This window comes from Rhinopithecus bieti, unplaced genomic scaffold (assembly GCF_001698545.2).
Source record: "Rhinopithecus bieti isolate Rb0 unplaced genomic scaffold, ASM169854v2 scaffold_8760, whole genome shotgun sequence".
Classification (NCBI taxonomy): Eukaryota; Metazoa; Chordata; class Mammalia; order Primates; family Cercopithecidae; genus Rhinopithecus; species Rhinopithecus bieti.
In genome coordinates this window covers 949,617-962,891 of record NW_016806225.1, presented here as the reverse complement: position 1 = coordinate 962,891, position 13,275 = coordinate 949,617, and the positions used below count along the sequence as shown (strand labels likewise).

Genomic DNA, 13,275 nt, shown 5'->3' with positions numbered 1-13,275 from the left:
CTAACCGTTCTGATGGATCTTTAATGAAACACTTGAGAAATCCATTCACACATGGTCCTGTTTCACATACCAGCTTTCTCCCCAGCTCCAAACTTGAGAGCAGTAACTAGTAACTCACCTCCTTACTGTTAACATAGCCCACTCTCTGTCTACTTCAGCTGAAACCACTGACACTGCTCCACAAGGAATAGAAAATTTCACTACACGTTCTGCAAAGAGCTTCTCAATCCCCCTTTCCCCCCATTTATTATTAATAATGGCACACCCACCCAAGCAAAAATAAAGGAGGGTCGTCTGTTGGAAAATCTAGGGCTCTACTATCATTCTATCTTACGGTCTGAGGTCTTCTTTGTTCTTCAAGCTATTGTTTCTTTTTCACTAATAGGAATTTGTTGTGGGTCTTTAAAAAAGAGAGGAGAGAGAAAGCCAGCCACCCAATGAGCCAAGTACTAAATCATCTTATCTAAATGCAAGTAAGGGCATGTCTGAGAATGTGGTCAAGACTCTAGGACCTCTCTCCAGAAAACATGCATCCATATGAAATTCCAAAGTTTCAAGTGAGTTGCCCTCAAGTCCATCCAGGGTTCACAAATTCTAAGTCAAATCCTCCAATTAGACCAGTCTCTGATTTTAGGCTACTTTGGACACCTGTGAGGGACCACCGTCAGGTCTTTAGAGGGGTGGATTAAGGAGGCTACCTTTCTGAAATATGTCAGCAGATTACAAATCGAAAATTTCTTTGTAATTCCTTAGCAGTTTACAGAGGAGTGAACTCCTTTGTCAGTGGTCTATACTTTCTTCTGAGGATAAGTTCTACCCTGTAGAGCCTGATAGCTGCTGCCTCACTGCACGCATCACCTCGCCGGATTATGGAGCATCCCTGGACCTGATTTACCAGCTAGAGCTCTAGTGTCCCCATCTTAACTCCGAAACCTCATCTAACACGGTAAGGACTGCCAAAATGCAGTCCCTGCTGCCTTGTCAGCACACCCTCTTTTATTCCATAAAGCAGGGATTCCATCACTCCAAGTTCAGCTGGATGTCTGTCAGAAATGCAGATGCCCAGGCCACCAGACCCTAAGCCCACAGAACACCCAAACAAGGAATTTCGGCGTCGGGGTGGAAGGCAGGAATGTGGCTACTTAACAAGCCCATGGAACACTTCTAATGCACCCATAGTTTGAGAACATTGCTGTAAAATAATCTTCCACTGAAAGCTGGTTAGGGTCCTCCTTGCCTGCCTTCCCTCCTAATATTACGTGCTCATTCTCCCCGTAGACTTTGCTCTATTTCTTACCTTCACAAGGAAATCATCTCTCCATCCACCTAAATCTTATTCATTTTGAAAGGCTGATCTCAAAGTCCTCATTCCCCAGTACTGATCTATCACGGTGTCTCTTGAGGTGAATTTTCCCGTCTCCCTAACATCACAATTACCTTGCTGGGGGAAGGGGAAGTGAAAGGGTTATTTAAAATGCCAGATCCTAGGCCAGTCCAAGATCTATAGGATTAGAAAAAAATGGAGTGAAATGTAAACAGTTTTAAAAACCAAAAGTTACATAAAACAAAGAGAACCTTCAAAACTATCAAAGTCTCATCCATTGAATTTTGACTTTCTAAAACCCTCTAAAATATTTCTGAAACCCAGGCTAGGCAGAGAAGAGTTAAAAATCTTAAAACCTGTTCTCTCAGCTAATGCAATGTAAGAGCCACAGGAGGAAAGCCAGTCAGGTGGGACAGCTGTGCTGAGGCTTAGCCTAACAGGATAATACAGCCAGCCAAGGGGCCAACTCACTGAGCTTCTAAAAAAGACCTCAACTCTGCACTTCTTCACAGTAGCATTCTAAAAAGCATCTATGCAATTTAACTAAATGGTAGGCCCATAAAAAACTGTACACACTTAAAACAGTACATGATAACCTACTGCATAAAAATATACAATTACATTTTAATTATGTACAAACCAGGTGATAATTATACCAATATAAGGTTCTCTGTAATCTCCATGTGCTGTAAAAATCTACAATCACCTCATATCTTATGAGTGGGTGTAACCATGTTTAAACCCATTCATTTATTTAAAACAAAATGAACTGCAGAGTTTCCAAGGGATGTGGCACTGTGCAAAGTGCTGTGGGGACACCAAGATGAATGAGAAAAGGCCAGGGCCCTTGAGGAGCTCACCACGATCTTGTAGGGAGGAATATAATAAAGACAAACGGCTATGGTGTAAAACAGGGTGTGATAAGGTCCAGAAGAGAAATTCAAGGCACTACAGGAACTCAAGAGAGAAAACAGCGATCACTAGAAAAAATAGAGAAAACATCATTGAGGCAGCAGCATTTCAGGTGGTTCTTGAAGGATGAGCATACGTCTTTTAAGTGGAGGTTAGAATAGAAAAGACAGTCAGCAAGCAGGAAGGACAAGAGGTAAAGAATACAGACAGAAAAGCTCCTATGCTACAAACGTACTGAGACAGCAACTGAGGCAGAGTTGTCAAAAGGATCTTTGAAGTGAGACCACCAGCAAGGTATACCAGTAGGATAGTGATAATTTTGCATCAGTAAGTACACTCTGCAGATAGGTAAGTACACATCCAATTAGCCCAAAGGCACCCAAGTTATTTTTTTTTTTCCTAACAAGGAATACTGCAGGACAACATCAAATTAAACAAAATTTAAAAAGCAACTGTAAAAGAAAAATTCTTTCTGAAATATACTGGGCAAGACATTTACAAGTCAATATCATGGCTAGAGCGATGGCCATAGAGTCAGAAGACCGAGGTTTGAGTCTAAGTTCATTCTGACAGCTTTGGCACCTCGATTCAGTTACTAACATGCAAAATACAATCGATAATTTCTCCATCCTGTAAAATTGTTTGCTGATCCAATGACATAAATAGTCACTTCTAAAACTGTAATGCTCTTTCAAAATGTAAAGCAACACCACCAGGTAACTTTGAAAAATTATAAATTTATGTTTAAGTACACAAGGAACACACACATATAATACACACTCATACACATATACTGTTATGATTTTTTAAAACTCAAATATGATGGCTCTCCCAGAGCAAGGGGAACATTTGGCTCAGGCTGAAGCAGACAACAGAGACGCCAGAGAAGAGAAATGGAAAGACACAGGATGCGGCTGAGATTCCTGGGCTGCTGGATACAGCAACCCTAGAGCACCCTACATCTAGACTTTCCATTGATTTAAAGTGATATTGATACAATCCTTCACCAAAAACCAGCTAAAACTGATTTAAACAAAACTTTGAATATAAAATTCCAAAATGATACCTGATTCTAAAACACTTATTTTGTTCAGATTCCATGATGTTCCCTTAACAAATATGAAGGAATTAATATGGTCCTACCTAATTTCCTTCATTACCAAAGTGGCTTTTCCTCATACCTAAGGTTAATCAATATTGAATATCCACTATGCCATTAAGTTAAATACATATGGAAATAAAAACAGGATTTTAAACAGAGTAAATTCATTTTCATAGTTACAGAAACAAATGTGATATATACACACATTTGTACAGTATAGTCTTTTGCCATTAGCCATAAAATACCTGAAACTCCGAGTATATACATTAACCTGTTAATCTGCACTAAAAGATCCTATACTATGACTGATTAAATAAAATCTCCCTTTGATCAAGACTTTCAAACCCTAACTTACTAGACTAGCTTGTTTATCATTTAAAAGCCAAACAATTTTTTCCATCCAAAAAACATCTAAATGTTTGACTACACAGCTATTTCTCACCTTCCTTATCTTCTGAATCTCCAGCAGCCGGCTTAAGTTTCCCTCCCTCTTTCTCCCCACCTTCCCCTTTATAACTGTCCTCTCTATATGTTCCCCCTTATAACAAGGATAGCAATAACATTTATCATCCAAACCAGGGCACTCTGAAAGGGGGAGCTATTAATAATTAATCCAGGCAAATAGGTATTAAAACTGGGACATATGGTCGCCCTACTTACAACTATCACGCTGGACAGAAGGCAAAGTCTATTCACTGAGGAAAGAGATGGAAAATCTCATATTTAATAAGCTGAACTAGAACATAAATATTGTGACTTACCCCCACCCTGAATTCCCACCTTGGAACCATGCACCCAGAGGAGAAGATGCTTGTCTTCTCAGGGGGAAAGCTGCCCCACTGCCCCGACTGTCCCTTTCATTCTCTAGGATGCTAAGTTCAGGTCAGTGTGTACTAGGGCAACACCTGACAAGAGAATTGAGACCACTGGAAAAAGCCTGAGGGCTTGTTCCTTCTCTGCTGTAAAGAGAAGACTATCTAGTCTTCACGGCTAAAGAGGCGTTAATAACCTTCAATTAAATAGGCATTAGGCATGTCAGCTTCCAACTTCAGAGCCTAGTCCTCATCCAAAACATTCATTATGGTTTACTGTGCTGGGTGCTGTGAAGGTCAAAGTGCATAGCCCACATCTTCTCTGAATTTATAGTCCAAGATGAAAAATGATGTGGGCTATAAAATGGGAGATACATGCACATCAAATAAAGGCCTTACAAGTGCAGGCCAAGGAGGAAGAGCAGAGCTGGATTTAGGAAACGAGCAGAAGACAAACCAGTTAAAGCAGCAGCCAGTATAAAATGATCCACGGCATTAGCTTTGGGATGCAGCAGTGGGGCAGCACTACACGTTGGGAGGGGAAGCTGGGGAGAAGTGAAAATTACAAAAAGAACCATTTCTGGTCCTTTTTCACGGCTAGGTTCAGGTTCACCTGCACTGAGGACCACAGCATCCTTAACCGTGACAATGACCTTGTGTTCCCTATTCCAAGGGCATCACACTCTCACCTCTTACTCACCTGTCAGCTCCCTCAAGGCTGAGGGCCTTTGTTTCAGTCACTGGAGCTCAACTGGAACCAAAGAACAGGTGCTCCATAAACATTTTTTTAAATTGTGGTAAAATACACCAATATAAAATTTACCCTCTTAACCATTTTTAAGTCTACAGTTCAATAGCATTAAATATACTCACATTGTTCTGCAATCATCACCACATCCATCTCTAGAACTGTTTTCATCTCAAAAAACTAAAACTCTGTATCTATCACATACTAACTCCCTATTGCCCCCTCTCTCAGCCCCTGGCAGTCACCATTGTACTTTCTGCCTCTATGAATTTGACTACTCTAGGTACCTCATATAAATGGAATCATGAAATATTTGTCTTTTTGTTTCTGGCTGGCTTCTTTCACTTAGCATAATGTCCTCAAAGTTCATCCGTGTTGTAGCATCATTTCCTCCTGTTTTTTTTTTTTTTTTTTTTTTTTTGAGATGGAGTCTAGCTCTGTCACCGGGCTGTAGTGCAGTGGCGCGATCTCGGCTCACTGCAACCTCTGCCTCCCAGGTTCAAGCAATTCTCTTGCCTCAGCCTCCCAAGTAGCTGGAACTACAGGCGCAAGCCACCACGCCCAGCTAGTTTTTGTATTTTTAGTAGAGACGGGGTACAGCCTCCCGAGTAGCTGGGACTACAGGTGTGTGCCACCACGCCCAGCTAAATTTTGTAATTTTAGTAGAGACAGGGTTTCACCATGTTGGCCAGGCTGGTCTCAATCTCCTGACCTCGTGATATGCCCGCCTCAGCCTCCCAAAGTGCTGGGATTACAGGTGTGAGCCACCGCGCCTGGTCCATAATTTCCTTCTTTAAGGCTGAACAATATTCCACTGTATGTATACACATATCCATAAAAATACTTTTTTGTTTATCTATAATAAATACCTTTTAATCAATTAAATAACTATACTTCAGAGATTGAAACACTATCTCCTTAAATTAAGAGAATTTCAAATCTCTTAGACTGGAATATTTGAAAATTCTTAGATAAACAGAGATGAACTAGTAACTTTTCAAAAAATCAGGTAAGAAAATGCTTCTTCAAGGCTCTCTTCTATTTCCTACCACTCAAGAAGAACGCACCACTCAATAACCTACTTGGCCTATGTGAACTGAAATGTTTATGGTAAACTTCCTTGCTCTTATCAGCTTATATTTTAATACTTCACTTTCAATGCTGTGGTAAAACCTACTTCATGCAGGCCAAGAGGATAGCCTCTTCAACCGGAAAGAGAAAGCCACTACAGAATGAAAAAAACACTGCTACATCTCCTTTTCAAATCCTGACTTCCATAAACCACAGAAAGTTTGAAATGGAAAAGGAAGTGTTGGGGGAAAGGAGGTGTGGGGTGAAAGGGAAGTGTCGGGGGAAGAGTTGTGGGGAGGGCAGGCCTCTGGGCCGAGCCCCACTGTCTTTCTAAAGACTGGCTTCCTAAAAAGATTGGGCGGGTGAGTGAGCAGAGCAGGCCCAGCTGAAGTTTACAAGTACAAGAGTTTTTTTTTTTTTGGGAGGCGAGGCGGGATCTCACTGTCAGCCAGGTTGGAGTGCAGTGGCGTGATCTTGGCTCACTGCAACTTCCACTTCCCAGGCTCAATCGATCCTCCCATCTCAGCCTTCTCAATAGCTGGGACCACAGGCACACACTGCCATACCTGACTAATTTATATATATATATTTTATTTTATTTTATTTTATTTTATTTTTTTTGTAGAGACAGGGTTTTGCTGTGTTGTCCAAGCTGGTCTTGAACTCTCAAGCTAAAGCAATCCACCCACCTCGTCCTCCCAAAGTGCTGGGATTACATGCCTGGCCTCCTGTGCAATTCTGATAGTTGTCAAGGCTGTACCTGGGGGGTGCTATTTTTTTCTTTCCTCTCCCCTTCTTGAGATTCTGAACAGACATCAGAAAGGCATAATCACAGATGATTTTCATGATTTCATATAATAAACACTACATTTTTCTTCCTACTCCTTGAAACTTACTGGAGGCTTGACTGATTTTAAAAGGATTTCTTCCGTCAATATGTTCCCATTTTCCCTACCAAGTTAACTGGTCAAAACTAGCCTGGGTGACAGTGAGAGCCCGTTCCCAAGTAGATTCCCTTCTGTGGTTATGGAAGTCAGCATAAGTTAATTTATATCATATGGTGTCCTAAGGGTAGGTAAGGGTTAAATTATACCTTGCTCCAGAAATGACACCTTAGAAACTTGGAAAACCTGGGTAGGGGAATGACCAAAGACTGTAAATGAGAAATGCCATCTAACACGAGAAAACAGAATGAATGAAAAAAAACGGAGTAGACTGCCTTGTTAAGTGAAAACCTAATTAAATTCATGTCATATTGCTTTGCAACCATGAATAAGAGGTTATAAAATCAGACCGGACAACTTAAACGATGCAGGCATCATTTCCTACATTTCCTTTTGATCCCTATGGCATAGTGCTAGGCAGGCAAATATGTACTATACTTAACACACAATGATTTAGAGATTGATGTTTACTTGACTATTAGCAATAATGTAAGATGATTGTTTCTCTTCCTTTAACATAATTTAATCATTTTTAAAAATACAAATTCAACCAGAAAATAAGAGTCAACATATCATAAAATCCATAAATACTTCAGTACTTTTATATGTACACAACCCTACAAAGCACAAAATCTAGTCGAGAAGATCAGTAAGAAAATACAAGTACCCAAAAATGTTTGAAGAAAATACTTTTATATCATCTCATTCACAGGTAGATGGGTTTCATCTTTGAAAACATGGGAGATAAAAGATCTCCCTTTCAGGTCATGCGTGCAGGATCTGACAATTCATGAAGGCATAGACATGGACACATCAAATTCTATGCTCAGCACTGGTTATTGCAAGATAATGCCAGTCCCTGGTTTGTCCCCTTATTTAAAAGGAAAACCAGAAATTATTACAGCATAAATGTGGTCTTTTAGCCAAAATTTATGTTGTTTACTTTCTTCAGACACACAAATCATTTCTCAACACATACAGATTAAAGGAATACATCCTAATGATACTGTCATCAATCTAACTCAACCAAAGACAGCTCAACCTGTTACTGCCTTTCCTAAGATTTTCACAGGGATGACCAAAACCAGACGGCTATCAGACTCACCAAAGACTACGTCCAGAAGGCAATGCCTTTACTAGTGGATTGGTAAGGCTGACTCAATAGGGGATAGCACAGACCCAGCCAGCAGTTTGGTCTAACTGTGCACAGGGCAAATGATTTTCTTTAGCAATTGCTCTTCACATTCTGAAGATTTGATTGAATTCTTAATACTGCATTCACAGCTCAGCAAAGAATATCCTTCTGAAATGTCAGAGCATGGGTTACTGAAGAAGTTGCCATGGAAACTGCCCCTCTTTCAACTTTTAGCAATTAACAAACTTTCCAGCATTTCTACACTTTTCATATGCAATAGAATTGGAAGCAGATAACTCTATTTTTTTAACACAATTTGAAAGTCCTTGAAACACTGGGGAAAAAATACCTCTATATGCTTTAGAAAGACTTGACATTGGACTTTAAAAGCTTCAGCAGAAAAAATTCCCTGAAAGTAACATTTACAGTATAATTTTTTTTTATCTTCAGTACCTTTGTTTAAAATAGTTAATATGTGTATTTAAGAGGTATGTTCATATTTTTGACACATTTTCATATTGACTTTATTTTTATAGTATAAAACTGGCTTTCAGGAATGGAAGTCCAATATATAACATAAGCTTTGGCTGGGCACAGTGGCTCACGCTTTTAATCCCAGCACTTCGGGAGGCCAAGGAGGATGGATCACAAGGTCAGGAGTTCAAGACCAGCCTGACCAACATGGTGAAACCCCGTCTCTACTAGAAATTCAAATATTAGCCGGGCCTGGTGATGGCGCCTATAATCCCAGCTACTCAGGAGGCTGAGGCAGAAGAATAGCTTGAACCTGGGAGGCGGAGTTTGCAGTGAGCCGAGACTGTGCCACTGCACTCCAGCCTGGCGACAGAGCAAGACTTCATCTCAAAAACAAACAAACCAACAAACAAAAAACATAAGCTTTACAGGTAACACAGCCTGCAGAAAGTAAGAGTTTGTGTTATGACCACGCTTCAAGACTAAACATTCAGGAACCAACTAGGCCTGAAGTCAGGAGTCACTTGTCAATAAAAAGATTTTAAAGGCACAACTGACAGGTATTTCTAAGGTGCATCAGTCCTTGAGCAACAGAAGAAAGACCTTTTAAAATCTAAGTTATCTTTCATATTCATGGGTCTACAAAATACTCATTAAAATAGCATCTGAAACCAGTCAAAAATAACCAAAATACCCCAAAGCAAAAATCATACAGAAGAAAAGTTATTAATTTCTTTTAACTTCTCTGAACACCTAGTCATTGATTTCTATGCAGGTTTTCTGACCTAACACCTCATTACTGCCTGATTTGCTATTTTCCCCAACAGAAAGCGCTGCCATCGAAGAATACTCCATTGCATACGTGTGTCCCTGAAGTATATGGTTTTCAGAATTTTCGGAGAACTTTATGACTATTCTCGGATACCTGGACACCATGAGACCCTGTAAACTTCAGGCTTGGGATCCCAAGCAGTTCAAGACACTTTTAGAACACAGGCAAGAGTTCAAATTCCAAAGGGTTTTAGAATCAGAGTGGGTTTTTTTCCTTATCTAGAAAAAGAAAAAAAAAATCAGAACTGCTAAAACCACTAGCCATCTTTCATTTTCTGTACCATTTATAAATTCTTCTGATAAAGAGGAAAACCTTATTGTCACAGTACAATCTTTTAGCCCCTAAAATTGATCAAAATGTCATTAGGATGAATCAAATTCTATTATTTTTCATTACAGCAGACCCCATACACACAAAGGTACTGATAATGCACCAATATTAGAAGGTACTCTGTCTGATACTGGATGGAGCATGCCTTCATCATTTTATAATACAGAAAAATTGATTGGCTGATTTTACTGAAGCCCGCCATTAGTCAGTTTAGAACAGCTGCTGAAGATTATGATGTAAAACTCCTCAATAGGGGACCTAAAGTCTGATGAGCCTTCCTAACAATGCAGAGTTACCTGCCAGTTATCCAGTATTCTGGCCAACAGCAGACTGAGTCTCCAATTGCCACAGAAGGAAAAGCATAGGTAATCAACCCTAAGGAAGCTCCTAGAGGCCAGAATTCCCTATCCTACCTGGTCTATCTTTGCATTTCTCAAAGTACCTACCATGATAGCACACAAGCTCTACAGAGCCGAGACTCTGCCCTTGCTAATTGTTGCTACATCCCCAGCACCTAACACCATGCTAGGCACTCAAATTTGATGACAACCCACCTAAAAGGTACTCAGCTCAGTGGCTCATGCCTGTAAGCCCAGCACTTTGGGAGGCCAAGGCAGGGGGATTGCCTGAGTCCAGGAGTTGGAGATTGGCCCGGGCAACATGGCAAAACCCTGTATCTGCAAAAAATACAAAAATTAGCCAGGCATGGTAGCACACACCTGTAGTCTCAGCTACTTGTTGAGGCTGAGGTGGGAGGATCCTTTGGGCCATAGAGGTTGAGGCTATAGTGAGCAAAGGTCACACTATTGCACTCCAGCCTGGCAGACCCTGTCTCAAAATAATAAAATAAAATAAAGTTAAAGGCACTCAAGAAATATTCCTGAATCATCACAGTGCAGCCTCTGTGTGGAAGTACCCACGTCACTGCCTCCCTTCACTTGATTATTCCTGTCCATAGCTGTGGCAGACCCATTTCTGTCTCTTGGGAGAAAATTTTTGAAAGAAACGAAAGAAAAAAAAAAAGAAAAGAAAAGAAAAGAAAAGCTAGGATAAGCCACTTTCTTTTCAAATTTCTCACCCATAAATTAAATTCCTTGAGGGGCAAGTCCATGTCATCTGATTACTTCGGTAGTCCCAGGGACATTCCCATAAATGGTAGCGGGCTGACATACACAAATCGTTCCTTTTTGGTCTTTCCCTTTCTACATCCGTGCCTTTGAGCTGCATGAAAAAGCCATTGCTTTTCAGTTTCATAACACTGCCTCATGTCATACTTAACTGGTCTGACCATCTTTTTATATTGTGTCTCAAGTCTCCACCCCCAAAACCCATTCATGACATCCTCTAAGGCAGGCTTCTTTGTTCTGTTCAGTTAATACCTGATCATTAGGACTGTGAATTAGGTATGGAAGACAATACTTTTCTAAGTTTTGAACGGAGCTGGAATGGCATGTGGATATAAAACTGAACTTTCACCTACTTCCAGAGTTGACACTCAGCCCAAAATACAGACACCTCACATTTACCAAGTGATCTCCCAAATCGAAGTCAATATATATCTCAACCCCTAAAATCACAGGATTTCCTCTCCATTGTCATAATCTCCTCCCATTAACCTGCTGGCATTTTCTCTTTAAGTTCTTCAAAACAGGGCCTTAGGAAATACCTGAGAAGCAAGCCTCTTTTATTCTTCTTGGCCGAAAGATGCTGCCGTGTGGGTAAAACGTTATAACGGGAGAATTGGTACAGATATTCATAGAGTGTCCAGACTTAAAAATACAGGATGCTCTGTTAAATTTGAATTCCAGATAAACAAATAATTTTTGGTGTAAGTATGCCCCAAATAGTGGATGGGCCACACTTAGGCTAAAAAATTATTTGGGGCTGGGCACAGTGGCTCACCCCTGTAATCCCAGCACTTTGGGAGGCCAAGGCAGGCGGATCACAATGTCAGGAGTTCAAGACCAGCCTGGCCAACATGATGAAACCCCATCTCTACTAAAAATACAAAAATTAGCTGGGCATGGTGGCACATGCTTGTAATGCCAGCTACTCGGGAGGCTGAGGCAGGAGAACTGCTTGAACTGGGACCCGGGAGGCAGAGGTTGCAGTGAGCTGAGATCACGCCATTGTACTCCAGCCTGGGCTACAGAGGGAGATTCTATCTCAAAAAAAAAAAAAAATTATTTGGCACTTATCTGACATTCCATCTTAACTGGGTGCCCAATATTTTATCAAGCAACCCTATTTGTGATAGAAGAAAAAAAGACTAACCCATCAGTGAGAAGGCAAGAACAGTGAGGCTTTGAATTGTGACGGTGAACAAGGGTAGCAAAGACATGAGCAACAAAACTAAAGGAGCTGAAATAGCTTAGAATGCTGCTAAAATGTTCCTGGGGGAGAAAGGCAGCGGGAGATGAGCCTGAGAACCATTAATAGAAAGTAAAAAGGCCAGCCAGGCACTCTTGCAGGTCGAGGTAGGAAGACTGCTTGAGTCCAGGAGTCTGAGATCAGCCTGGGCAACATGACGAGCCCTCATCTCTACAAAAAATAAAAAAAAAAATCCAGGTATGGTGGTATGCGCCTATAGTCTTGGCTCCTCAGGAGGCTGAGGTGGGAGGATCGCTTGAGCCCAGGAGTCTGAAGTTGCAGTGAGCTATGATGGCATCACTGCACTCCACCCTGGGCAACAAGGCAAGAGTCTTGAAAAGAGAAAAGAAAATGAAAAGCCACTGCCATGAAACAGTCTCAAATGTGCCACCGCAAGAAACTGCCCAAAGTATGCACTTAAGAAAAAAAATCCCTTTAGCAAAGATGAAGTCAGAAAAATGTGGGCAATTTAGGGCACAGGGCCTATGCTGCTGGCACTTTGCTAGTCTCTTACACCAGCTTACAGCACCTCTAGAAGATGACTCCAAACCTAGAAGACCTACCAGAGAAGGTGAATGCACAGCCCGGATGTACTCAGCCACTAAGTTGGGCTAGGCGCTGCACTCAGCCTGTCTGAGTTCCCAGCTCCTGCTCTTTCCCTCACAGTGTGTTTTTTCGGGGGGATGGGGGTGGCAGTGATAACTGAAAAAGTGTCATGCTGTCTAACCCATAACATGCATTCTCAGTCTAATGTCTAAAGTTGGAATCTTTACCCCCCCTTCTGTTCCAGAACATTTCTGCAAAAGAATGACTGGAATTTAATGTTAACTAAGGGAAAAAATATTTTACCCATGTCCCTGGAGGCAGACTTTCTTTTTTTTTCCCCCCCAAAGAAAGCCCTACCAAAAAAAAGACACCTCAATAAGCAGAGACTCAGGGGCATCTGGTAATAAGAATCCTATTCCTTGGTGCCCCAAGAACTCAGGAGACAACTATTTTTATAAAACCTGAGACTGACAAAGCGGGGTGCGTCTTGTTTATACCTGGAGGCCCCCTTACTGCTCCCTATTCAATGACAACTCATAGCAGCTATTACTAACAATGGTGAAGAAAACGGCCCACATTCACTGTACTTATTTATCATGTTTATTTCTGCGTGCACCAGGTGTCGTTCTCAAGACTTTGCATTAACTAATGCATTTAATCCATACAACAATCCTA

At 41.0% G+C, this 13,275-nt stretch overlaps 1 protein-coding gene across 2 annotated transcripts in view; it reads right to left on the bottom strand.

The window, feature by feature from the left end:
* The window catches only part of SDC2 (syndecan 2), a 127,649-nt gene that overhangs the window by 67,859 nt on the left and 46,515 nt on the right, over positions 1-13,275 (bottom strand). The window contains exon 1 of one of the 2 annotated variants that reach the window (XM_017875288.1): positions 3,781-3,801. The exons of the other annotated variant lie outside the window; for it this stretch is intronic. The gene's annotated coding sequence lies outside the window, so the exon portion shown is untranslated. Of the gene's footprint in view, positions 1-3,780; positions 3,802-13,275 lie in introns of those variants that run through there. 2 annotated transcript variants of the gene reach the window in all.